The sequence below is a fragment of the Equus przewalskii genome, chromosome 19 (assembly GCF_037783145.1).
Source record: "Equus przewalskii isolate Varuska chromosome 19, EquPr2, whole genome shotgun sequence".
Taxonomy (NCBI): domain Eukaryota; kingdom Metazoa; phylum Chordata; class Mammalia; order Perissodactyla; family Equidae; genus Equus; species Equus przewalskii.
The window spans coordinates 1,365,182-1,391,382 of record NC_091849.1 but is presented as its reverse complement, the minus strand read 5'-3'; the positions used below and the strand labels follow the sequence as shown (position 1 = coordinate 1,391,382).

At 37.2% G+C, this 26,201-nt stretch overlaps 1 protein-coding gene and 1 pseudogene across 34 annotated transcripts in view; one reads left to right on the top strand and one right to left on the bottom strand.

The window, feature by feature from the left end:
- Positions 1 to 26,201, top strand: part of EXOC2 (exocyst complex component 2) — a 212,947-nt gene that overhangs the window by 26,314 nt on the left and 160,432 nt on the right. For 3 of the 34 annotated variants that reach the window (XM_070583953.1, XM_070583939.1, XM_070583927.1), the window contains exon 2: positions 1,682 to 1,789. The exons of 17 other annotated variants lie outside the window; for them this stretch is intronic. The gene's annotated coding sequence lies outside the window, so the exon portion shown is untranslated. Of the gene's footprint in view, positions 1 to 1,681; positions 1,790 to 2,201; positions 2,392 to 2,559; positions 2,627 to 3,201; positions 3,365 to 6,488; positions 6,605 to 6,916; positions 7,087 to 25,799; positions 25,979 to 26,201 lie in introns of those variants that run through there. 14 more of the 34 variants (XM_070583957.1, XM_070583946.1, XM_070583931.1 and 11 more) reach the window with 9 other exon arrangements.
- On the bottom strand, positions 13,652 to 14,477 carry LOC103558778 (elongation factor 1-alpha 1 pseudogene; annotated as a pseudogene).

The following is a 26,201-nucleotide window of genomic DNA, read 5'->3' as shown; positions in this document are numbered from 1 at the left end:
CTAGAGCATGCAATAATTGAAAATTAGCTCTTAAGGGAACAAAACATCTTAATGTTTATGTATAAAGTACAGATCTACATATAGTATATGATACAAATATACAGCATATTTATGATATTAAAATTTACTAGGACAGTTAGGAAAAAAAGACCTAAAAATGTTCCTCACGGGGTAATAATGAAAAACAGGTTGAGAAACACTGCTCTAGAGGATTGCCTGTAACAGTTAAAAAAAGACAAAGAGCTTGCTAATACCATTGCTACTCCACATCGTTTTGGAAATTATAGAAAATGCAATAAGACAATTAAAATAAGTGACACATAGGGGCTGGCCTAGTCACGTAGTGATTAAGTTCACGTGCTCCACCTTGGTAGCCCAGGCTTCACAAGTTTGGATCCTGGCTGTGGGCCTACATGCTGCTCATCAAGCCGTGCTGTGGCGGCATCCCACATATAAAATAGAGGAAGATGGGAATGGGTGTTAGCTCAGGGACAACCTTCTTCAAGCAAAGAGGAAGATTGGTAACAGATCTTAGCTCAGGGCCAATATTCCTCACCAAAAAAATAATAAGTGTCATAAGTATTAAAGAGTAAAAACCAAAATTTTTGTTGTATTTGAAGATAGTAAGATTTTCTACAGAGAAAACATAAAAGATCATTTGAAAAATGATTTCAGTTGAGGGAGACTCAGTAAGTTGACTGGCTTCAAGATAAATTATGTGAGCTTACCCTGGGAACAGAGTTGAACAGTTTATTGACAGTCATAAAAAAAAGATTTGTATAAGTGGGAAGATTCAATGTTGTAGATATTTTGAATGTCCTGAAATTATCTAGAAATTCTGTGTAATTGATACATTTGTTCATTTAACAAATATGTGTTGAGCATCAGTTATGTGCCAGATACAGTTCTAAATCCTGGGTATATAGCAGTGTATGAAACAGACAAAACATCTTCTCTTGGAACTTACATTCTAGTCAGTAGAAACAAAGAAGTGTAAATCTAGTATGCTGGAGTGGTGGTGATAATTCTCGTCAGAATTCTTGTAGGATGGTTTTTAGAATCTGACAAAATATTTTAAAGTTCATCTAGACCAATACCTGTGAGAGGGTGGCTGAGAGAACTTGTTAAAGATTAATTGTTCTATCAGATATTTAATTATAATACAGAAATTAAATCATTATGTTATAGGTGCAAAATAGATCAGTGAAACAAAATATAGAGGGTCCAGAAAGACTTAAAATGAGAATTTTTGTCTGTGATAAAAGTGGTATTGCAAATCAGTGGAGGAAACCGTGGATTGTTCAGTGAAATGGTATTGTGGGCAACTAGCTATTCAGTACTTCAGAATAGATTCCAAATGAACTAAGTAATTAAACAGATAGCATCAAAGTATCAGAAACATGACTTTGAAAGCATGACTCTAGATGTAGCAAAGTAAAGGTCAATAGGTTTCACTTTAAAATACTCAAAATTTCCGAAGGGCAAAGAGCACCATAAACAACGTGAAAAAAACCCTGATAAACTGGGGAAGATACTGCCAGCGTATATAATGGACAGAAGGCTAATGTTCTTACTAGAGATCTTAAAATCAAGGAAAGTAAGCTTAATACGAAGAAGCAAAGGTCATGAAAATGGAATTCACACACAATGCAAGTTGAAACCATTTTATTTTGCCTATCAGATTGCTACAGACTAAACAGATTGCTAACACCCAGTGTTGCTGTTGGAAGGACGTGTTGATAAAGCTTTTCTGCAGGCCCGTTTGGTAATACACGTTAGGATCTTAAATGTACGTCCGTTAACCAGCAGTTCCTCTTTGTAATGTAAGGAAATAATTGGGTGAATGTGTGAAATGTTTTGTAAAAAAAGTTCATTGTATTGTGTTCATAACAGCAAAAAATTGGAAATCATCTAAATATCATTTTGATTATACATCCATACAGTGGAATACTAAGCACCCTGAAAATGATGTAGATTTGTACTTATCAACGTGGAAAGATGTGGTATAGTTTATGTGTAAAATTATACAGCGTATGTGTAAAAATCAGGTTGCAAAATGTATGCCTAGCATGCTACAGTTTTATGAACACATGTAACTATCTCTACATGTATGCCCTGATTGATGACAGTATTAGTGTATATATCCACAAGGTGAAAAGTGGTTATTTGAGTGATGATTTTTATTTTCGTATACCGTTTAGAATATTCAGAAGTTTCTGCGATGGGGTGCCCATCCCTTTTACAATCAGAGTGGAAACAGTGAGCTCTTCAAGGGAGGAGGTGGAGGGAAGATGACGATGGGACTGGAGCCCGCGGTTTTAGGGGCGCCAGGTCGGCAGCCCTCCGTGGCCCTTGAGGGGCCTGCGTGCGGGCGCAACCCGAGTGCTGCACGTGAGTCCCTCTCGGCGGCGCTGTGCCGCAGCTTTCGCGGCCTCGCCGTCTGTCCTGGCGGCTGCCGGGGCGGGGCCGCGTGCGGGCGCCGTGGGGGGGCCCTCAGGCCGCGGGGCGTGGTTGCGGCCCGCCCCCTCGCGGAGCCTGCCTTTGCTCAGAGCCTCAGTTGCAGTCGCGGGGGCCGGGCGCGGGTGCTGGCCGCGCGGGGGGCCAGGCTCCATGGTCGCACTGTTGGGTAGTTCGTTTTTACGTTTGTTAGTTGTCAGTTAATTTCATGCTTTTTAAGATGCCAACAAGGAAAAGATTTTCTGCCTCAGCTTTTCTCTTCGGAAAAATAGGATTGTAACAAAATGAATAAAAATAATGGAATCAGTATTTTATTATAAAATGCTATTGTGCAAAATGGGAACTTCATCGTTTTAAAACAAGTTAACATTTTCTGAAGGGTTTTTGTTAATTTAGAGAGCTGGGTATGATATCTGAAAGAGATGTTATTTGGCATTTGTGTGTTACATAGTTTTTGTTAAGCTGTTTTGTCAAACTGCGCGTTAGTGTTTATTCATGGCCTTTGATTTATCTACAAAGTTAGGATTGGTTATTTATAAGGTTCACTACAAATGCATCTTATTCACACAAGGATTCAAGGAAATAGTCAAGTTTATGTGGACCGAGATGTTTCTTATCAAAATCAAGTTTCCATTTTTTTCCCTCTAGTATTCCATTTAGAAAACAATTTTTTTTTTAAATCGGCACGTGAGCTAACATCTTTTGCCAGTCTTTTCTTTTTTTCCTTCTTCTTCTCCCCCCCAGCGCTCCCAGTGCACAGTTGTACATTCTAGCTGTGGGTCCCTCTGGCTGTGCTGTGTGGGATGCGCCCTCAGCGTGGCCTGAGGAGCGGGGTGTAGGTCCGCGCCAGGATCCGAACCAGCGAACCCTGGGCGCGAAGCGGAGCAGGAACTTAACCGCTCGGCTGGTGGGTGGCCACTATAAAGTAATTCTTAATGCTTCATTATTGTGGGAAGAGGAAGGAGGGGTTAAAGGGCTGGTTCAGTGGTTAAGATCATGTGCAGAAGGGAGCTTCATATTCTTTCATACTAAATTGCAGTTTCTTAAAGGCTGTCAACTTAATGGCTTGTCTTAGTGTATAAGCCGTTTTTGCAGACTCAGTAAATTCCTGTGATTACATTTTCATCCTTAATGAATAGTTTCCTGCTAGATTTGGTGATAAAATACTTAAATTTGTTAATTTGTTTTGTTTTGCTGATTTCTGAATTCTATTCATGGTGTTGTGGAAAAAACGCAGAAACATGAGACCTTGGCAAGTCGCTTGAACTCTGGTTCCTTAAGAGCTCTTGCAGTTTCAACAGATTCTCGTTCAATAGTCTGAGGTTTATAATATAGAAGATTAAACAGTTGTTTTCAAAAGTATTTCAAAAGTAGTATCTTAAAATTATTAATTCATAACCATTTCGGAGTTGTAGTTTAAGCTTTGTGAAGCTATTTACTTTTTAGTTTCTGAGTTATACGCAATTGCTGGGTGAATGTTTTCAAAGCTGTTTGTGAAGATTTTTTTTAAAAAGCTATTTTTAACGTTTTTAAAATCCCCTCCCCTCATCAGCATTTCTGTAGACTTTGAATGCAAGGTGAAAACGCAATACAGATGCTTTAACACAGTGAGAAAATTACCAGGTCGGCAGATTTTTCTTTTTCTGTGCCATAATACAGAAATGACTTATGCTTATTTCTAGTATCTCTTCCAGATTTTTTTTGGCTTATTAATTAAATGGTAGTTTTCAAGCTAAGGTGAAAATCTGTCTTTTTATCTGTTTGATCCCCTTCCTCTCCTTGCTTACCTCAGTCTCTCTCTCTGTTTCTCCTTCTCCCTATATTTAGCAAACCAGGTAAGTGAAAAAAAACCCCATGGTTTTTTTGGAATATAAATAATTGTGCATTTTAATCTATGGTAAATTGTTACAATGGTTTACTTTTAATAATTCATTAAAACATATCTGTAAAAGTTTTATAGCCTAGTCTTTACATTGTAACTTTTGAAAATGAGAGGGATAGTTTATTCTTCTCTTAACCTGCAGAGATATGTTGCTATTAAAGAAAAATCAGTAGGCCATCTAATAGTCTACCTAACTAGTCTAAATATAAGGTCTTAAAAATTCAGAATCTTCTAATGATATAATAAAATATGTCTTATAGTAAATACCAAAATATTAAAATGAATAATATCATACTCTTATTATAGTTTAGTTTAATTGAGCACAGCTAGGCAGTGCCAGTTTTCTGTGGTCTTATATTAGTAATTAAAAGCTTGGTCCTATAAGTAAGACTCTCCTAGAATCTAGAACAAAAGGGGCAAGGCAGAGATGATCTCATCCAGCCACCTTATTTATAGATGAGAAAACACTTTGAGAGGGAATAAACGTAACCAAGGGTTTTTAATCGTTAGTGCCAGAGCTTGGTTTAGAACCCAGGTCTCCAGACTATTCATGGATGTTAAGTTTTTCAGCTTGTTCTATCAAGTTTTAATTCAGAGACTTACAGTTTGGATATACTTTTGTTTATTAAAATAAATCTAGATTACCAGGTAGTGAATCTATTACTTGTCTAAAAAGATAAAATTTAAATGAAAAAAGTCCCAAACTTTTTTGAAGGGCATTGTCATATATTGTCCTTGTGTGAAGATGTCCTATGTGTTTTGAATTTATTTATTTGTCACAAAATGATAATTCTGTGGAAAACCTAGACTTCACATTAAAAAAATCAAGGCATCAAGTTTAGAAATTATTTCAGTTTATTTCATTTCTTTTTTTTAATGAAACACTACCAAGAAGCAAGAGAATACTTATGCCTGTATGTTTCACTCTGTCTACAGAAAATACATCATTGATGAAATGTATTAAAGTGCTTCCTTATATCCAGAAATGTGCATTTCTTTGTCCCACTCTATCATTTGCTGAAAACTATACTGGCTTATTCATGTAACAGACTTGTACTGTTTTTTTATTCTGCTACTAAAAAAAAGATCGCTAATAAGTGTATGTTTATTCACTGAATACCATATATCAAAAGAAATCAGACAAATGTCTCTTAACTGGTTAATTCCTATAAAGGTCCTCCTAGTTTTATTTATCCCCATTCAGATCCAGGTAGTTAAAAAATGCTTGGAAAATTAACTTGAGTCTGGAGACATCAGAGTTATGATTCCTTTTGTAGCAAGCCCGTAACTCTGTTTGGTAACTGACAGCAAATAAATGTGCAGTATAGTTCTTAGGCTGAGAGCCAGTGTGTAGTAATTTGCAGCCTCTCTACGTGTACCTGTGCATGCAGGTGAAATTCCCAACGGGTACTTCAGTACTGTCGACTTTTGTCATTTGCCCATTTGTATTATTTAATCCTTTGTTGATTATTAGTGTACTTGTTCAAGGATACTCCCTAATAAAAGTAGCTTATTCTCTATCCGTGGTAATTTTCCTTACGTGAGTAATAATAGCTACTTTACCTCTTGTCTCCATTGTTCCGCTTTCAAAAGATAAAATGAGCTTGTGGTGTGTACTTTTAGGGTAGGTTTATTCCTTACCTCTTTCCTGATCTTCCGTGGCTGTGTAATGTGAAGACTGTATATTGTTTTAATTAAACAAATGAGGTTTATGACAGGCAGAGACAAACTTTTGTTGACCTCTGTTCAGTGTATTTACATAATAAAGATCTTATGACAGATTTTCAAAAACTATTGTTTTATTGCATTTGGAAAATCTTTGAGGAAAATCTGTAGGCACTTAATGACAACTGTAGATGAGCCTTTTCCTTTAAAAATATTCTTGTTAGCGTGGCATGGGTTGTGAAATTGAAAATAACAACATTATCCATAATGCAGGATGCTTCCATTTGGAGGTATGTTGAAGAGACACTTGTCTTTCCCTACTTCATTCTACAAATAACTACCGAATGCATACTGTGTGGCAGGCACTGTTTTATGTACTGTGGACATTGCATTGTGCAGCAAATATTCTTATATTTCTAAATGAAACGGCTTGATGGTCTTCCTGAGATAATGGTTTGTCCACGTTTGGGGCTGTGTAGGTGATGCTTCATGGAAAGGAGGTGCCGTTTAAGTTTTGCATATGAACCAATATAATGAACACTGGATTTTCAGCTGCCTTGACTTATATGTCTGGAAGAGAGCTGTACTCTTCAATCATAAGTAAGAAAATAGATAATACGTTTTGATTCATGACTATCCATAGTGGCCCAGACATTACCTGTTTTTACCAGACATTACTTTGTTTTACTTGGGCAAACTTTGAGGATAACATAGTTAAGATTTTATGATCCTCTATAAATGCCCTTAAAATATATTTGGAGTATTGGGAGTAAATTAGAAATGCCCTGTCCTGCTTCATTTTGGTTGCTTTTCTTTGAGACCAGAAGTATTCTAGGTTTTTTCTGTTTCACACCAGGATGAGCCAGTATTCTAGTCACCTAAGAAATAGCTAAGGTTCTTAGAATATGGGCTGTCAGATACACAGATGACCTCATAGGATGCAGGGTGGGCGTAAAGGAAAGAGTAATGTTAGACTCCAGTGAGTCAGGAAACCAAGGATCTGGTCTGTTTTGTAACTAATTAGATGTGTGACCTTGAAACAATAATTACCATCTCTGGGGTACAGTTTCTTCAGGTGACAGGTTAGACGTTAATTGGATCAAGCCTCTTGGCTTTGATTCTGTGAGATCCAGGTGTACCCTCCTGCTGACAATCAAAACTGCCATGTCAAGGGTAGCTGGCAGTGTGATCTTATTAATCATCCTTTCAATAATATTAATGTCAGTGGTAATTTCTTTACTTACAAAGTCTTGATCCTACTGTTTTTCTGGAAATAAGAACTATAGAATATTTCTGTTTAAAGATTTGATTCTTTGTGTGAACTAGGCTGGATTCTGAAAGTAATCAGTTGAAGCCACATGCTTATCTATTTTATAGTCTAATACTGGGGATAGGGATTAATAATGTCAAGATAATTAAATCACACTCAGTGGTGGTCCAATTTTCCATGCCAGTTGAATGAAGTATTTTCCTTTGTCAAGAGTTCATTTGTAGACATTAATCAATGAGGCATGTTAAGTACTCATTCTTTCCTTTATATTTGTTTTCCCTGCAGTGTTATGGTATCTTTGGGGCAATATAATTTTCTGTTTATTAAAACAGTTGTTGGAACTTTGTGTTGAAATATGTCTTTGCTCTCTTGAAAGTTTTTATTAATATGTGTTACTTTACTAAATTTCGGGTTTATCAATTTATAATAGTTTTCAAGCACATTCTCAGAACACGCTTTTTACTCTTTTGTCCATATTTAGAGAGAGAGCAATATTATGCTCCCATTAAAAGAATACTTATTTCTGAAACGTCTATAATTTTATGTGTATTTAACTATTAAATCACCTAGTATGACTGTTATTTAATATCATCTTATTCATCGCTTGTTTGTGCATTTTGCTAATGTTAAATGTGAAAATAAATATTTATCTTTTGATTTTGACTAACAGGGGGCCTTATGTGTTAATTAGCAGGAGAATGTTAATTTGATGTAGTTTTGCTTTATTTTAAAATATTACCAAAGCATTATTTTTGATGTTTTAATTTTGATATAACTTCAAACTTACTTAAAACTTTTAAGAGTAAAGTAACTCACTCCTGTAAACCTTTTTTCTTAATTATAGTAAATAATAACTGTAAACTCTCTAACTAGTCTCACCAGTTGTTTACTTTTTCCCCATTTGTTTTCACCATTCTGTCAGTCTGTTTGTGTATATTTGTTTGAACCATTTGAAAACACAGTGCAAACATCATCCTTTTGCTCCTAAATATTCAGTATGTAATTATTAAGAACAAGACCATTCTCTTATATTATCATAGTACAGTTATCAAAGGCAGAAAATTTAACATTAATAACACTATCTAATCCAGAGTTCAAATTCAAATGGAAAAATTCAGAATTTTTCCAATTTTGTACTTTATAGAACATTTTTTTTTCTCTGTTCTGGAATCCATCCAGAATCACACATTACTTTTACTCATAATGTCTCTTTGGTGTCCTTTAATATAGAATAGTACTTCAGCCTTTCTTTGATTTTCTTGACCTTGACATTTTCAAAGAGTACAGGCCAATTATTTTGTAGAATATCTGTCAGTTTAGGTTTGTCTGATGATTCTTTTGATTACATTTGGGTTATGCATGTTTGGCAGGAACATTACAGAAGTTACGTTAGATTCTTCCTAATGTATCCTATCAAGAAGGGCATGATGTCTGTCTCAACAGTGGTGATTTTAATTTTAATCACTTGGTTAATGTGGTGTTTGTCAGATCTTTATTCTGTAAACTTACTATTTTTCCCTTTGTAATCAGTCAATTTGTAGAGAGATACTTTGAGGCTATGTAAATATTCTTTTGCCAAACACTAGTTTTAGTGTCCTTTGATAATTTCTAATTGCATCCTAACTTCCTTATTTATTAGTTAACATTCTATAGTAAGGGAGAGCTTTCTTTTCTTCCCTATGTATTTGTTCATTGATTTATATTATTAGGATGGAGTTACATATATTCTTTTGCTATTATTTTTTTTGATGCTCAGATTCTCTTAGATTTGGGCAATGGGAGCCCCTTCAGTGTGGCTCCTACCTTTTGACATGTTCTCATCATTCTTTGAGTACTTCCTTACTGACACAACAAAATGTTTCAGGCTTATCCTATACTCGCCCTGCCTCAGACTTGGAATCAGCCATTTCTCCAAGGACTCTGGTTCCTTTTATTACACAATGGTATTTGGAAGCTAGGTGTGCTCATTACTAGTCTTGTATTGCTGCTTGTAGGCTCTCAGTGTACAGAGTTAGGATGCACACACACACACACACACACACACAGTGTACCAAATATGTACATTTGTCTATGAATCTATCAATCATATATATCATATATATCTGTTAAAAACTGTGACTTCATACATCTTTTGTGAAGAATATCTTTGGATCCTTTGCTCATTTTTAAAAAATCGGTTGTCTGTCTTATTAAGTTGAAAAAATTCTTTACATGTTCATTGTACAAACTCCTTTGTCAGCTGTATCTATTGAGAATATTTTCTGCTGGTCTGTGGTTGCCTATTTTCTTTTGCTAAGAAAGTTTTAATTTTGATGAGGTCTAAATATATCAGGATTTTCAGTGTATGGTTATTGTTATAGTGAAAAAAAAATCTTTCCCTATCCCCAGGTAGTGGAGATACTCTCTTATTTTATCTTCTTCATAAACTTTATAATTTTAGTTTTTTGTTTAGTTCTATGATCTATCTTGAAATAATTTTTGTGAGTGATGTGAGGTTGTAGTTAAAGTTTTTTTCCCCTATGTGGATACCGAGTGGTTTCCACAGTATTTGATAAAAGTATTTTTCTTTCCCTTGAATTTCTTTGGTGCCTCTGTCAGAAATCAACTGGCTGTGTCAGTGTCGGTCCATTTCTGAGCTCTGTTCCTTTCCGCTGATCATTAGGCCATTCTTAGCCAACAGCATACTGTCTTGATTACTGCAGACAATTTATAGTAAGTCTTGAAGTCATGTACTATAAGTTTTATAACTTTTTTCACCTCTTAAAGTTGTTTTGGCTATTCTAGGTCTTTTGAATATCTATAGAAATTTTAGAATTAGCATGCCAATTTCTCTATATAAGCTTGTATTAATTTCTACATCAGTTTGGGGAGATTGATATTTTAATAACATGGAGTCTTCTGATCCATAGCCATGTTGTTGATCTTCACTTATTTAGTTCTCTCTGCAATATTTTGAGGTTTTCAGTGTGGAAGTTTTGTGCATTTCTTTTGTTGAATGTATTTTTAAGTATTTTGGGTTTTTAAAAAAAATTTTTTTTGAGAAAGATTAGCCCTGAGCTAACATCTGCTGCCAATCCTCCTCTTTTTTTTCCCCCTGCTGAGGAAAACTGGCCCTAAGCTAACATCCGTGCACATCTTCCTCTACTTTGTACGTAGGATGCCTGCCACAGCATGGCTTGCCAAGTGGCGCCATGTCGGTATCCGGGATCCGAACCAGTGAACCCCGGGCACCTGAAGTGGAACATGTGAACTTCACTGCTGCACCACCAGGCTGGCCCAGTATTTTGGTTTTTATCAAATAGAAAAATAAAATAGAATTTTTAAAATTTCGTTTTCTAATTATGTGCTACTAGAATATGAAAAATAACTAATTTTTATGTATTGACTGTGAATGCTGTGCACTTGGTAAATTCAGTTATTAGTGCTATTAGTGGCTAAGCAGATTCCCTGGGATTTTCTCTATAAACAATCATGTCATCCTCAAATAGAAAAAATTTACTTCTTCCTTTGCAATCTTTGTGTCATTTATTTCTTTAGCTTAATTGCCTTATTGTCTTTTGCACTGGTTAGAACCTCTCAAACAGTGTTATCTATATCAGACAAGATGAGAGAGACATCCTTGCCTTATTGTTGGTCTTAGGGGAAAAGCGTTGTGTATTTCACCATTAAGTATGATGTTAGATGGGTTCCATCCCCATTATTGTCCTTCATTGATTCAGGAGATCCCATCTATTCCTAATTTGTTGAGAGTTTTCAATCTTGAATAGGTGTTGAATTTTGTCGATGACTTCTGTTTAGATGAACATGTGGTTTTTCTTTGTTCTTTTACTGTGATCTACTGTGATTGGATTTTAAAAGTTAAACTACCTTTGTGTGACTGCAGTAAACCCCGCTTGGTCATGATGTTTTCCCTTCGCTTCTCTTTTCTAAAATAATTCATGTAGGCTTGGTATTTTTTCTTCCTTAAATGTTTGATAGATTTCATCAGTGAAACCATCTAGGTCTCGAGTTTCCTTGTAGGAAACTTTTTGATGATGAATTCAATTTATTTAATAAATGGGAAGGTATTCAGATTTTCTGATTATCTTGTTAGTTTTGTAACTTGTCCTTTCAGGGAGTTTTTCTATTTTATCTAAGTTGTAAAATTCATAGGCATAATGTTGTTCATAATTCCTTTATTACTCTTTAAAAAATGTCTTTAGTATCTCTCATTATCCCCTATTTCATTCCTGAATTTGGTCATTTGTTTCTTTTTATAAGGGGTGCTTTGCTTGGTTTATCAATTTGGTTAATTTCTACATAAATATTTTTGGTTTTACAGTTTTTTTCTCCATTTTTATTTTGTTTTATTGATTTCTACTCTTTATTATTTTCCTCATTCTGCTTCCTTTGTTCCTCCTCCCTACACCTTTACTTTGGGTTTAATTAGCTCTTCTTTTTCTAATTTCTTAAGGTAGAAACATAGATCCTTAATTTTAAATCCTTCTCCTTTTAATATAAGCTTTTAAGGCACTGCTTTGGCTACACTCAAATAAAAATTTTGGAAAATTTTTATTGTATTTGCATTATCATTTAGTTCAACATATTTTCTTGTTTTCTTCTTGATTTCTTTTTTGACTGTTGGGTTATTCAGAAGTATGTTAATTTCCAAATACTTGGACACTTTCCTTGATATTTTGTTGCTCTTGCTTTCTAGTTTAATTCCTTCATAGTCTTTGGAATTCATTGTGACTTATTTTATGGCCCAGCATGTAAGTCTGTTTAGTTAACATTCTGTAGACACTTGAAAAGGAGTTTTGTAAATGCCGGTTAGGTCAAGATGCTGAGTACTGTTGTTCATTTCTTCCATAGCCTTAACTGATTTTGGTTGGTTTGTTGGTTTAATCTAATTGTCATCCATACTTAAAGGGCATGTTAAAATTTCTAACCATGATTGTGGATTTATCTATTTCTCCGTATCTTACAGCTTTTGTTTCATGCTTTTTGAAGCTCTATTATTAGATGTCTACACAGTTTAGATTATGTCCTTCTGATGAATTCATCCTTTCACATTATAAAATCTCCTTCCAAGTTATCATGTGATAGCATTTCTCCTTCAGTTTGAAGAACTTCCTTTAGCATTTCTTGTCATACAGATTTGTTCCCAGTGAACTTCCTTTATTTAAAAATGCCTGTTTTTCCACTTTATTGAGGTTTAATTGACAAATAAAATTGTAATATACTTAAAGTGTACAATGTGATGATTTGATATACATATATGTTGTGAAAGGATTCCCATAATCGAATTGATTAACACATCCATCACTTCTCATATTTACTTTTTTTTGCTTGGTTTTATTGGTATTAACACTTACATTCTATTCTCTTAGCAAATTTCCATTATACAATACAGTATTATCAACTATAGTCACCATGTTACACATTAGATCCTCAGACGTCGCTTATCTTATAGCTGAAAGGTTATACCCTTTTACCATCCTCTCTCCAATCCCCCCCCCCCCAAAAGTCATCATCCAACTCTGTTTCTTTGAGTTAGCCTTGTTTTCTTTTTGGAAGAAGATTAGCCCTGAGCTAACACCTGCCACCAATCCTCCTCTTTTTGCTGAGAAAGAGTGCCCCTGAGCAAACATCCATGCCCGTCTTCCTCTATTTTATATGTGGGACACCTGCCACAGCATGGCTTGATGAGTGTTGCTAGGTCTGCGCCTGGGAATTGGACCGTGCGAACTTAACCGCTGTGCCACCAGGCCGGCCCTGAGTTAGCCTTTTTTTTTTTTTAGATTTCACCTATAAGTGATGCCATGCGATATTTGTCTTTCTCTGTCTGGCTTATTTTACTTAGTATGTAATGCCCTCCAGGTTCATCCACGTTGTCACAAGTGGCAAGATTTCCTTCTTTTTTAAGGCTGAATAATATTCCATTGTGTGTGTGTGTGTGTGTGTGTGTGTATGTATGTCATATTTGCTTTATCCATTCATCCATCGTTGGATACTTAGGTTGTTTCCCTATCTTGGCTATTGTGAATAATGCTGCAATGAACATTGGGAGTACATGTATCTCTTCAAGATAATGATTTTTGTTTCCTTTGGATATATCTAAAAGAGGCATTGCTAGATCGTATGGAAGTTCTGTTTTTAATTTTTTTTCTCATTAAACTTTGTTTTAATAGGTCCCAAAATTCTGTGACAGATTTTTGGTCAAGTTTCCATTTAAAAATAGTGATTTTAAAAACTGATAACTGCCACACACACACAAACACACAAACAAATGGTTTACAAAATATTCTCCTTTTCTTCTGAAGGTTGTACAGTGCGTTGTTATCGTTAACCAGTCTTTTACTGTTAAACTTAAATGGCTGGTTGAGACAAACAATTTCTCAGACCATTCTTCCACCCCTGACTAAGAGGAGGGAGGCAGGTATTAGCGTAATTGCCTTCTGAGCTTTCTGGGCAGACTTGGTGACCTTGCCAACTCCCACAGCCTTCTTGTGCACTGCTTTGATGACACCCACAGCAGCCGTCTGTGTCATGTCCTGGACAGCAAAACGACCCAGAAGAGGATAGTCAGAGAAGTTCTCAGTACACATGGGCATGCCAGGAACCATATCAACAATGGCAGCATCACCAGATTTCAAGAATTTCTTCCAGCTTCTTCCCATAACGATGATCAACCTCCTTTAGCTCAGCAAACTTGCAGGCAGGATAAGCTGTGTGACAATCCAGCACAGGTGCGTAAGTCAGCGCTGGTTTGGCCTGGATGGCTTGGGATAATCACCTGAGCTGTGAAGCCAGCTGTTCATTGGTGGGTCGTTTTTGCTGTCAACAGCCTCCTTGTCTCGATGAACATCTTTGACAGACACTGTCTTGACATTGAAGCCCACGTGGTCCCTAGGAAGAGCTTCACTCAAAGCTCCAGTTGTAATGTTGAGTGGACCAAAGGTGACTACCATGCTGGGTTTGAGAACACCAGTCTCACTCAGCCCACAGCACAGTGCCCATACTGTCAATTTTGTAGTTGTCCTGAAGGGGCAGATGCAAGGACTTATCAGTTGGCTGAGTTGGCTGGAGGATGCAATCCACAACTTCAAGCAGCATGGTTCCACTGGTATTGCCATCTTCACGGGTTAGTTTCCATCCCTTAAACCAAAGCATGTTAGCACTTGGCTCCAGAATGTTGTCACCATTCCAACCAGAAACCGGCATAATTTCTATTAGGTTTCTGTGTTGGGGTTGTAGCCAGTTTTCTTTTTCTTTTTTTTTTTTAGTTATTTGAGGAGAAATAATTGATAGTCTGGCAATCTTCAATTTTTTTAAATTTAATTTTTATTGGGTTAATGATAGGTTACAATCTTGTGAGATTTCAGTTGTACATTATTGTTTGTCAGTTGTGTTGTAGGTGCACCGCTTCACCCTTTGTGCCCACCCCTCACCCCACCTTTCCCCTGGTAGCCACTAATCTCTTCTATTTGTCTGCATTTTTGAATTCCTCCTATGAGTGGAATCATACAGAGATCGTCCTTCTCTATCTGGCTCATTTCACTTAACATAATTCCCTCAAGGTCCACCCATGTTGTTGCAAATGGGACGATTTTGTTCTTTTTTATGGCTGAGTAGTATTCCATTGTATGTATATATCACATCTTCTTTATCCAGTCATCTGTTGATGGGCACTTAGGTTGCTTCCACGTCTTGGCTGTTGTAAATAATGCTGCAATGAACATTGGGGTACATGGGACTTTTGGAATTGCTGACTTCAAGCTCTTTGGATAGATACCCATTAGTGGGATAGCTGGATCATGTGGTAGTTCTGTTTTTAATTTTTTGAGGAATCTCCATGCTGTTTTCCATAGTGGCTGCACCAGTTTCCATTCCCACCAGGAGTGTATGAGGGTTCCTTTTTCTCGACAACCTCTCCAACATTTGTTACTATTTGTTTTAGTTATTTTTGTCATTCTAATGGGTGTAAGGTGATACCTTAGTGTAGTTTTGATTTGCATTTCCCTCATGATCAGCGATGATAAACATCTTTTCATGTGCCTATTGGCCATCCGTATATCTTTGGAGAAATGTCTGTTCTTGTCTCCTGCCCATTTTTTGATCGGGTTGTTTGATTTTTTGTTGTTGAGTTCTGTGAGTTCTTTATATATTATGGATATTATCCCTTTGTCAGATGTATGACTTGCAAATATTTTTTCCCAGTTATTGGGTTGTTTTTTTGTTTCAGTCCTGTTTTCCTTTGCCTTGAAGAAACTCTTTAGTCTGATGAAGTCCCATTTGTGTATTCTTTCTATTGTTTCCCTTCTCTGAGAAGACATGGTGTCTGAAAAGATCCTTTTAATACTGATGTCAAAGAGTGTACTGCCTACATTTTCCTCTAGAAGCCTTACGGTTTCAGGTCTCACCTGTTAGGTCTTTGATCCATTTTGAGTTATTTTGGTGAATGGTGAAAAACAATGGTCAATTTTCATTCTTTTCCATGTGGCTTTCCAGTTTTCACAGCACCGTTTGTTGAAAAGACTTTCTTTTCTCCATTGTATGCTCTCAGCTCATTTGTCGAAGATTAGCTGTCCATAGATGTGTGGTTTTATTTCTGGGCTTTCAATTCTGTTCCATTGATCTGTGCACCTGTTTTTGTACCAGACCATGCTGTTTTGTTTACTGTAGCTTTGTAGTATGTTTTGAAGTCAGGGATTGTGATGCCTCTAGCTTTCTCCTTTTTTCTCAGGATTCCTTTAGCAATTCGGGGTCTTTTGTTGCCCCATATGAATTTTAGGATTCTTTGTTCTATTTCTGTAAAGAATGTCACTGGGATTCTGATTGGGATGGTGTTGAATCTGTAGATTGCTTTAGGTAGAATGGACATTTTAACTATGTTTATTCTTCCAATCCATGTATATGGGATGTCTTTCCATCTCTTTATGTCGTCATCCATTTCTTTCAGAAAAGCCTTGTAATTTTCGTTGTAGAGGTCTTTCACTTAGTTAAATTCACCCCAAGGTATTTTATTGTTTTTGTTGCGATTGTGAATGGTATTGTGTTCTTGAGTTCTTTTTCTGAGGGTTCGTTATTAGAGTATAAAAATGCTACTGATTTATGTAAATTGATTTTATACCCTGCAACTTTGCTGTAGTTGTTGATTATTTCTACAAGTTTTCCAATGGATTCTTTGGGGTTTTCTATACATAAGATCATGTTGTCTGCAAACAGCGAGAGTTTCACTTCTTCCCTCCGTTTTTGGATTCCTTTTATTCCTTTTTCTTGCCTAATTGCTCTGGCCAAAACCTCCAGTACTATGTTAAATAAGAGTGGTGATAGAGGGCATCCTTGTCTCGTTCCTGTTTTCAGGGGGATGGCACTCAGTTTTTTCCCTTTGACTATGATGTTGGCTGTGGCTTTGTCATATATGGCCTTTATTATGTTGAGGTAGTTCCCTTCTATCCCCATTTTGTTCAGCGTTTTTATCATAAATGACTGTTGGATCTTGTCAAATGCTTTTTTTTTCTATGTTTTTTTTGTATTAATATTATGATAGATTACAACCTTGTGAGATTTCAGTTGTAATTTTTTGTTAGTCATGTTGTGGGTACACCACTTCCCCCTTTGTGCCCTCCCCCCACCCCCCCTTTTCCCTGGTAACCACCGATCAGATCTCCTTGTCAATATATTAACTTCCACCTATGAGTGGAGTCATATAGAGTTCATCTTTCTCTGACTGGCTTATTTCGCTTAACAGAATACCCTCGAGGTCCATCCACGTTGCTGCGAATGGGCCAATTTTGTCTTTTTTTATGGCTGAGTAGTATTCCATTGTGTATATATACCATATCTTCTTTATCCAATCATCAGTTTCTGGGCATGTAGGTTGGTTCCACGTCTTGGCTATTGTAAATAATGCTGCGATGAACATAGGGGTGCAAGGGACTCTTGGGATTTCTGATTTCAGGTTCTTAGGATAGATACCCAGTAATGGGATGGCTGGGTCATAAGGTATTTCTATTTTTAACTTTTTGAGAAATCTCCATACTGTTTTCCATAGTGGCTGTACCAGTTTGCATTCCCACCAACAGTGTATGAGGGTTCCTTTTTCTCCACAACCTCTCCAACATTTGTCGCTCTTGGTTTTGGATGTTTTTGCCAATCTAACGGGTGTAAGGTGATATCTTAGTGTAGTTTTGATTTGCATTTCCCTGATGATTAGCGATGATGAAAATCTTTTCATGTGTTTCTTGGCCATATTCATATCTTCTTTTGAGAAATGTCTGTTCATGTCCTCTGCCCATTTTTTGATCGGGTTGTTTGTTTTTTTGTTGTTAAGCCGTGTGAGTTCTTTGTATATTATGGAGATTAACCCTTTGTCGGATAAGTGGCTTGTAAATATTTTTTCCCAATTAGTGAGCTGTTTTTTTGTTTCAATCCTGTTTTCCCTTGCCTTAAAGAAGCTCTTTAGTCTGATGAAGTCCCATTTGTTTATTCTTTCTATTGTTTCCCTCAACTGAGGAGTTATAGTGTCTGAAAAGATGCTTTTGAAACTGATGTCAAAGAGTGTACTGCCTATATTCTCTTCCAGAAGACTTATTGTTTCCGGCCTAATCTTTAGGTCTTTGATCCATTTTGAGTTTATTTTGGTGTGTGGTGAAAAAGAATGGTCAATTTTCAATCTTTTGCATGTGGCTGTCCAGTTTTCCCAGCACCATTTGTTGAAGAGACTTTTTTTTCTCCATCGTAGGCCCTCTGCTCCTTTGTCGAAGATTAGCTGTCCATAGATGTGTGGTTTTATCTCTGGGCTTTCAATTCTGTTCCATTGATCTGTGGACCTGTTTTTGTACCAGTACCATGCTGTTTTGATCACTGTAGCTTTGTAGTATGTTTTGAAATCGGGGATTATGATTCTGCCGGCTTTGTTTTTCTTGGTCAGGATTGCTTTGGCAATTCGCGGTCTTTTGTTGCCCCATATGAATTTTAGGATTCTTTGTTCAATTTCTGTGAAGAATGTTCTTGGGATTCTGATTGGGATAGCATTGAATCTGTAGATTGCTTTAGGTAGTATGGACATTTTAACTATGTTTATTCTTCCAATCCATGTGCATGGAATATCTTTCCATCTCTTTATGTCGTCGTCAATTTCTTTCAAGAAAGTCTTGTCGTTTTCATTGTATAGATCCTTCACTTCCTTGGTTAAGTTTATCCCAAGGTATTTTATTCTTTTCGTTGCAGTTGTGAATGGGATTGAGTTCTTGAGTTCTTTTTCTGTTAGTTCATTGTTAGTGTATAGAAATGCTACTGATTTATCTATGTTGATTTTATACCCTGCTACTTTGCTGTAGTTGTTCATTATTTCTAATAGTTTTTCTATGGATTCTTTGGGGTTTTCTATATGTAAGATCATGTCGTCTGCAAACAGCGAGAGTTTTACTTCTTCATTGCCTATTTGGATTCCTTTTATTTCTTTTTCCTGCCGAATTTCTCTGGCCAACACCTCCAGTACTATGTTGAATAGGAGTGGTGAAAGTGGGCCCCCTTGTCTTGTTGCTGTCCTCAGAGGGATGGCTTTCAGTTTTTGTCCATTGAGTATGATGTTGGCTGTGGGTCTGTCATATATGGCCTTTATTATGTTGAGGTACTTTCCTTCTATACCCATTTTATTGAGGGTTTTTATCAAAAATGGGTGTTGGATCTTGTCGAATGCTTTCTCTGCATCTATTGAGATGATCATGTGGTTTTTGTTTTTCATTTTGTTGATGTAGTGTATCACGTTGATTGACTTGCGGATGTTGGACCATCCCTGTGTCCCTGGTGTGAATCCCACTTGATCATGATATATGATCCTTTTGATGAATTGCTGAATTCGGGTTGCCAAAATTTTTTTGAGAATTTCTGCATCTATGTTCATCAGCAATACTGGCCTGTAGTTCTCCTTTTTTGTGTTGTCCTTGTCAGGCTTTGGTATCAGCATGATGTTGGCCTCGTAGAATGTGTTAGGAAGTGTTCCATCCTCCCTAATTTTTTGGAATAGCTTGAAAAGGATAGGTATTAAATCTTCTCTGAAAGTTTGGTAGAATTCCCTAGGAAAGCCATCTGGTTCTGGGGTTTTATTGTTTGGGATGCTTTTTATTGCTGTTTCAATCTCTTTCCTTGTGCTTGGTCTGTTCAAATTGTCTGCTTCTTCTTGACTAAGCTTTGGGAGATTGTAGGAGTCTAAGAATTTAACCATTTCCTCTAGGTTATCCATTTTGCTGGCATATAGTTTTTCCTAGTATTCTCTTATAATCGGTTGTATTTCTGTGGAGTCTGTTGTTATTTCTCCTCTTTCATTTCTGATTTTGTTTATTTGAGCTTTCTCTCTTTTTTTCTGTGTAAGTCTGGCTAGGGGTTTGTCAGTTTTATTTATCTTCTCAAAGAACCAGCTCTTTGTTTCATTGATCCTTTCTACTGCCTTTTTTGTTTCAATAGCATTTATTTCTGCTCTGATTTTTATTATTTCTCTCCTTGCGCTGACTTTTGGCTTTGTTCTTCTTTCTCTAATTCAGTTAGGTGTAGTTTAACATTGCGTATTTGGGATTTTTCTTGTTTGTTAAGGTGTGCCTCTATTGCAATGAATTTCCCTCTTAATAACAGCTTTTGCTGTATCCCATGTGAGTTGGTATGGCACATTATCATTTTCATTTGTCTCCAGGTATTTTTTGATTTCTTCTTTAATTTCTTCAATGATCCATTGCTTGTTCAATAGCATATTGTTTAGTCTCCACATCCTTGTGCCTTTCTCAGCTTTTTTCTTGTAATTAATTTCTAGCTTTAGGGCATTATGATGGGAGAAGATGCTTGTTATTATTTCACTTTTTTTAAATGTGTAGAGGCTTGCTTTGTTTCCTAACATATGGTCTATCCTTGAGAATGTTCCATGCACGCTTGAGAAGAACGTGTATTCTGCTGTCTGTGGATGGAGTGTTCTATATGTGTATTAAGTCCAGTTGTTTTAGCTTTTCGTTTAGCTCCACTGTTTCTTTGTTGATTTTCTGTCTGGATGATCTGCCCACTGATGTGAGTGGGGTGTTGAGGTCCCCTACTATTATTGTGTTATTTTTGATGTCTTCTTTTAGGTTTGTTAATAGTTGCTTTATGAACTTTGGTGCTCCTGTGTTGGGTGCATAGATATTTATCAGCCTTATTTCTTCTTGATGAAGTGTCCCTTTGATCATTATATATCGGCCCTCTATGTCTCTCTTTATCTGCCTTATTTTGAAGTCTGTTTTGTCTGATGTAAGCATTGCGACACCTGCTTTCTTTTTGCTATTAACTTGGAGTATTGTCTTCCACCCCTTCACTCTGAGCCTGTGTTTGTCCTTGGAGCTGAGGTGTGTTTCCTGTAGGCAACAAATTGTTGGATCTTGTTCTTTAATCCATTTTGCCACCCTGTGTCATGATTTGGAGATATCTTCTCCCATTACATAGGTTGCCTTTTCATAGGTCGATGATTTTCTTTGCTGTGCAGAAGCTTTTCAGTTTGATGTAGTCTTACTTGTTTAATTTTGCTTTTGTTGCCTTTGTTTTTGGTGTCAAATCCAAAAAATCATCACTATGACTGATGTTAAGAAGTTTACCCCTTGTATTTTCTTGTAGGGGTCTTACAGGGTCAGGTCTTACGTTAAAATATTTAATCCATTTTAAGTTGATTTTTGTATATAGCGTAAGATAAGGATGCAGTTTCATTCTTTTGCATATGGCTGTGCAGTCTTCCTGACACCAGAAAATGCCTTTTTTAAAGCCTTCATTTCTGATATTTTTTTTCTTTCAGCACTTTAAAGATGTCTTTTGGCCTCTAGTTTTGCTAATTAGAAGATATCATCATTTGTATTGTCATTCGTCTTTGTATAATGTGTCATTTTGTTCCTCTGGCTGCTTTTAAGAGTTTCTCTTTATCTTTGATTTCCAGCAGTTTGACTTCAGTGTGTCTAGGTGTGTTTTGTTTGTGTTTATCTTGCCTGGTGATTGCTGGACTTCTTGAATGTCTAGAATAATAGTTTTCAATAAATTTGGGAAAATTTCACTCATATTTTCTTCAAATATTTTATGCTCTGTTCCTTCTCTTCTCTCCTCTGGGACTCCACTTATATCAGAGCACTTGATATTGTCCCTGTGTTGCGGAATCTCTCTTCGCTTTCTTTTCTTTTTTTCCTATTCCTCATATTAGATACTTTCTATTGATCTGTGTTTGTGTTATCGGATCTGGTTTGTTTTTGCCTGTTGCCCAGAAAGCCAGTCACTGAGATGACAAGATTGCAGCAAAGAGAGGGTTTTAATCATGAGGCAGCCAGGTGAGGAAGAAGGAGAACGAGTCTCAAGTCCTCCTCTCCATAAATGGGGATCCAGGGGTATTTATGGGGAAGGCGGCAAGGCGGTCTCAAGTGTGGACAGAGGTGACTGGAGGTGAGGCGAGGTGAGGGAATTGATGATCTGCGCAGGTGTGGTCAGACCCCACGCCTCTCCATAGGACCCATGTTCACAGAATGGTGGTGTGAGCATGATCTGGGGGTGGAATTTTTAGCCTCTTGATATCAAAAGGTCACTTACTGGGCATCTGCACTTACACAGTTGATGGGTTCGTGGTCTCAACTGGCCTGAACTGGACAAGGGGTTCTAATTCCTGAAAAACAGCTCACACACCCATTACCATTGTGACCCAGGCTCCAGGGAGACGTTATCTGTAGGAGCCGTGTGGGAGTCAGCATGTTGCCTGAGCAGCCAGTTAACAGTGGGCAGGTTAAACAGCTAAAAGTTATAGTCAGTCATTGCAAAAAAGAAAAAACCTTTAGCTATTAGCTATGTAATCATTAATAACTAACTGTTTACCGGTTTCATTTATGTTCACTGACTGTTTCTTCAACTTCCTCCTTCTGTTTAATCCAATCAGTGTACTTTTCATTTCAGATATTGTATGTGTCAGTTCTAGAATTTGCATTTTATTTGTTTTTATAGTTTCAATTCTGCTCTTTCTAATAGCCATATATTCATTCATTATGATCATATATTTGTTTAGGAGCCTGTTATAGACTCTTTCAGATTCTTGTTTACTAATTCTGATCTGGCTCACCTTGTGGGGATGTTTCTATTGTCTGCTTTGTACTTGACTAGGGTCTGCATATTTTTCAGTTATTTTTAATGAGTCCAGTCATTTTTATTGTATCCTAGGAATATGGATAATACATTTTAGAGACTTTGGATTCTGTTTTATTATTCTCAGGAGTGTTGACTTTTTTTTGCAGGTATTGTTAATTTGACTAGATCTGCATTTCAGACTCTTGCCTCCCCTGTGGTGGGCAGCAGCTGCGATCACTGCTTACTTTTTCCATCCTTCAACCTGTTGCCCTTCACTATGCTATTTGGTGTTTCTCCCGCGCATCCTGTGCATGTGCAGTTCAGGCGTCAGCCAAGGCTTTCAGTCATATTCCTTCTGCCTCTGTGGCTCCCTCCTCTCCAGGATTTCGTTTCTCTCTCTCTGGCTACCCTGTTGGCCCAAAGGTCAATCTCTGATTCCTCAAGCCATAAGACTGTGGCTTTATGATTGTGTTTTCGCTGCCCTGTGCTGGGTGGACTGGGGTGTTCTGTCAGGTGAAGACTGGGTATCCAATCTCTGTGTGTACTGTGTGATTTTGAAGTTCTCTGAAACAGCCTAGTAAAGTACTGTAACCTTTATATTCCTCCCTGAACTTATCTGAAGAATTTTTTTCAATTGTCATTTTAAATAGCTTTATTCGTGTACTATATAGTTTACCCATTTAAAGCGTAAAATTCAGTGGTGTTCCGTATAGCCACATAGTTGTGCAGCCATGGCCAAAATCAAGTTTAGAGCTTTCATCCCTACAGAAAGAAAGGCCACGCTCATTAACAGTCACTCTCTATTTCCTCCCAGCCTTCCCCCACCTCCCACCCAGCCCTAGGCAACTACTAATCTACTTTCCAGTCTGTAGATCCCAGACATTTATATATAAATGGAATTACATAGAATGTAGTTCTTTGTGACTGGCTTCTTTCACTTAGTGTAACGTTTTCAAGGATCATCTGTTTTGTAGCACGTGTCCGTACTTCATTCTTTTTTCTTTCATGCCAAATAATATTTCATTGTATAGGTATGTGCCACAGTTTTCTTACCCACTCATCACTTGATAGACTATTGAGTTTACTCCACTTTTGACTATTATTAATAATACTGCTCTAAACATTCATGGACATGTTTTTGTGTGGACATATGTTTTCATTTTGGGTAATACTTAGGAGTGAAAGTGATAAATTATATAGTAACTCTATGTTTAACCTTTTAGGGTACTGCCAAACTGTTTTCCAGAGTGGTTGTACCTTTTACATTCCCACCAGCAGTATACAATGGTTCTAATTTCTCCTCATCCTTGCCAACACATTACGTTTTGCATTTTTGATTATGGCCTTCTAGTGGGTATAAAGATATCTCATTGCGATTTTGATTTGCATTTCCCTGATGGCTAATAACATTGGGCGTCTTTCCATGTGCTTATTGGACATTTTTGTATCTTCCTTGGAGAAATGTCTATTCAGATCCTTTGCCCATTTTTTGATTGTATTACTTGTTTTTATTATTGAGTTGTAAGTGTTCTTTTATGTTCTAGGTACAAGTCTCTTATCAGATACATTATTTGCAAATATTTTCTCCTATTCTGCGGGTTGTCTTTTCACTTTCCTGAGGCCTTCCTTTGAAGCACAAAAACTTTTGATTTTGATCAAGTTTGATGTATCTCTTTTGTTGCTTGTTGTGTTGTATCTGAGAAGGCTTTGCCTACCCCAAGGTCACAGAGATTTACTTCTATGTTTTCTTCAGAGAGTTTTATAGTTTTATCTTCTACCTTTAAGTCTACATTGTGTTTGGAGTAAATTTTGTGTGTGATAAAGGAAGGGATCCAACTCTGGTCTCTTGCATGTGGTTATCAAGTTGTCCCAGCACCATTTGTTAAAACGATTATTTTTTTCTCTATTGTTCAAAAATCAATTGACCATAAATGTAACGGTTTTCTCTCTGGACTTTGAATTCTATTCCATTGATCTGTATCTTTCTCCTCATGCTGGCACTGCACTGATTGCTGTAGCTTTATAGTAAGTTTTGAAATTAGGAATTGAGTCCTCCAACTTTGTTCCTCTTTTTCAAGATTGTTCTGGCTATTCAGGGTCCTTTCTATTTCCATAGGATTTTATGACCAGCTTGTCAGTTTCTTTAAAAAAGCCAGCTGGGGATTTGAGAGGCATTGCGTTTTATTTACAGATCAACTTGGGGAGTGTTGCCATCTTAACAACATGGAGTCTTCCTATCCATGTCTTTCCGTTTATTCAGGTCTTCTTTAATTTCTTCCAACAGCATTTTTGAGTTTTTGAAGTACAAGTTTTGCACTTCTTCTGAAACTTTATTCCTATTTTATTATTTTGATGCTGTGGTGTACAGTGTCTTTTCATGTTTGTTTTGTCGTTGCATGTGTAGCCTAATGCCTCCCCCCATCCCTGTCTTCTCCCCCTCGCAGTTCTTCTCTTTGTCCTCTTGTAAGTCCAGTGTCCCGCTGAGACTGTGAGGCATTCAGAGGACGTTCACTGAGCCGCTTTCAGCAGTCGTACGGCGTGTTTATTTTCTGTCGAGTAATGTATGACAGGCATTGGGGATAGAGAGTTGATTAAACATCATGTGTCTTCACAAGGAGACGCAAACGTAATATCTAAGATTTAACACAATGAATATTAGAATTATGTGGCAAAAACATTGTAGGGGGTGGTCAGGGAGACTTTCTTAGAGAAAGTGACGTTTAAGCTTGACCTTGAAAGTCTGGTAAGGATTAACAAACTTGGAAGACTTTCTGTTTAATTGAAAAAAAGACAAATGAAATCATGAAGGCATAAAAGTACTTGGCAGTTCATAACAGGTGAACGGGCTTAGGTGGTTAGTGTCTCATAAATGAGGGAAATGACTGAGGGTGAAGTAAGAAATGTAGAAGGGTAGCTGTGACAGGTTTTAATAAAATGCTAAGGATGTGGGCACTAGAGACCACTGGAGCAGTGGGGTGTCATGGAAGATTTTTTTTTTTAAATCAGGCATGATAGGCATTAGATCTGTATTTTGGAGAATTAACTCTGGTGTTTGCTGAGGGTGGATTGCAGTGGAGAGGTAATAGGGGCAAAGAAACCAGTTAGGAATCTGTTTCAACATCCAGGGAGAGGAGATGAAGGTCTTAGCTGGGAGAGCTACTCTAGCATTGAGAGGAATAGTTGACTTTGGATTCTGGCAGAAAGAGGCTGACTGTTTGGTTCAGGAGGTGTGATAGGGAAGGAGAGACGCTCAGGAACCTTGAGTTGTCTCATTTGGTTTATTGGATGAAGGGTAAGATCTTTCCAGTCCTTTGTTTTCTATTGTCATTGTCCTGCTGTTTTAATTGTATTAAATGTGTGACGTAGTGTGATTGATTGCATCCTGGGCCATGTGATTGACCTCCCTCTCCAGCCTGCTCCTTTTTTCCATAGGAGGCAGCCTGATAGCACATGGCGGAAAACCCCAGCCCTCTAGTCACAGGGCTGCTCCTTCTGGTTTGGCCTGATTTTGAGTTGTTTTGTTAGCGTAGACTCAGGTATGGTCTGAAGGGCTCATGAAGAACAAGAACTTCTTGGATTTTGAGTCTCCCTCCCAGAAACCAGGGACCAAGGTCAGTCATATTCTTTTTTATGCAACACACCCCAAACTCGTTTAGCTCTCTCTTCTGGCATCCACCTCCACATTTCCAGATTCTGTGTCTAATCTGCCATTATGTTGATAGTAATTTTAGGCAAAAAATTTTAACTCCTTCTCCCTCTTTATTCTCTTTCCTCACTCCCCAAACACAGCTGCCTATGTGCAACTTTATTCCTACCTTCAGTTAAACCACTAGT